Here is a 1742-nt window from a genome sequence, read left to right on the forward strand (position 1 = left end):
TAGTGACGCTGCCACTGATCAATGGCCAGTAGTCGGTGCTTTGTGGGCCATCATGATGTATGTGTTTCATTAATACACCCAAAAATAAAGTAGATGTAAATCTGAAGTGGACCATCTTATAGAAAATAGTGTTGATTGAACGACCACCAATGAAAACTTCCTGAGCACTACAAAAGTTTTTCCTTCGTCCAAATCTGTATGACATAATCAACAGGTATCTCAAATAAACGTTCAAGCAGGTCCTGGGAGGTTTTTAATAGTGGACATTCAATCACTAGTGTTTTCATGTAGTGTGGTCCACCCGAAATTTAGATTCCCTATTTTTGGTATCAAGTACTTAAATAATATGAAAAAAAATAATAAAAATAGATGACATGGATAAAAGGAACATATTATAATGGGACACACATAGCAGTGACCACTAGCCAAACGTAGGAGCGCAGAGTACGCGGATTTCCTGCAAAAGTTACTGCGCTGGAACTTAGGTGTAGCCTCCTTTGATGTTTGTGAGAAATCTATTCCCACCATTTGTTTATATATATATATATATATATATATATATATATATATATATATATATATATATATATATATCATTTTAAGACATGGAGCAAAAAATGAGCCAGATCCAACACTCGAGTGGGCCGAAACTTGAGGATTGAACGTCCACAGTTGAAATAGTCGTGGGGCCACAGAACTTTGAATTATGCTAATATTTGTGTTTTCAGTTCATCTCAGTAGGAATGACGTTACGAACGGTATGGATGGCATGTAAACATCACTGTCGACCCCAGTGAGATTTCAACGGTATAAATTTCCCTACATAACATTTCCTTTAGTGCGGCCCACTTGAGTCTTGGATCCTTCTCATTTTTGGTCTCAAGTCCTAAAATGATCTCACAGAATGGATGGACCGATAGATTTCTCAGAAACATAACGGTGGGCCCCACCTAGGTTTCCACCGCAGGAACTGCCTGCAGGCCTTTCGCAGGAAATCCGCGTCCGAGCGCAGATGAGTCGTGTCTGATGGACGTGGATTGGCTACTGACAGGTGGAGTAACAAAACCCGCTACTGAAGTGACGTCACCAAGTTTGGTAGGTCCCACCATAATGTATGTGTTTTATCCACACCGTCCATCCATTTGGAGATATCATTTTAAGGGATGATCCAAAGAATGAGGCAGATCCAAAGCTATAGTGGATCCCACCAAAGAAAATAGTGGAGAGAGTGACACCTACCGTTGAAACCTTTCTAAGGTTTACCGTGATGTTTATTTGAGATCAAACCTGTTCTTAACTTAAAACAGACATTAAATACAGGAAAAAACAAATATCAGCTTGATCAAAAACTTTTTTGGCCCTTAGAAGTTTTTAATGGTGGGCGCTGCTTTCTTTTGTGGAGTACACTCAAACTTTGGATCTGACTCATTCTTTGGATCTTTCACTAAAATGATCTCATCCATGGTGTGGATACAAAACATACATTATGGTGGGACCCACAGAACTGGTGACGTCACTTTAGTAGCCAGTCTCGCTACTCAACCTGTCAGTAGCTAATCCGCGTCCGTGTCTGATAGGGTTCAAGTAGTCCTGTACAGACACGGAGTCCCGCACAACAAAAAGATCGGTGGGGTCCACTACGATCTCTGTGTGACATCTACCATTTATCCTTGTGATCCATGTGTGATATCCACCCGTCTATCTGTTGAGCTCAACGAGTGGATGTCAATGTCTGTGTGACA

This window comes from Magnolia sinica, chromosome 13 (assembly GCF_029962835.1).
Source record: "Magnolia sinica isolate HGM2019 chromosome 13, MsV1, whole genome shotgun sequence".
NCBI lineage: Eukaryota > Viridiplantae > Streptophyta > Magnoliopsida > Magnoliales > Magnoliaceae > Magnolia > Magnolia sinica.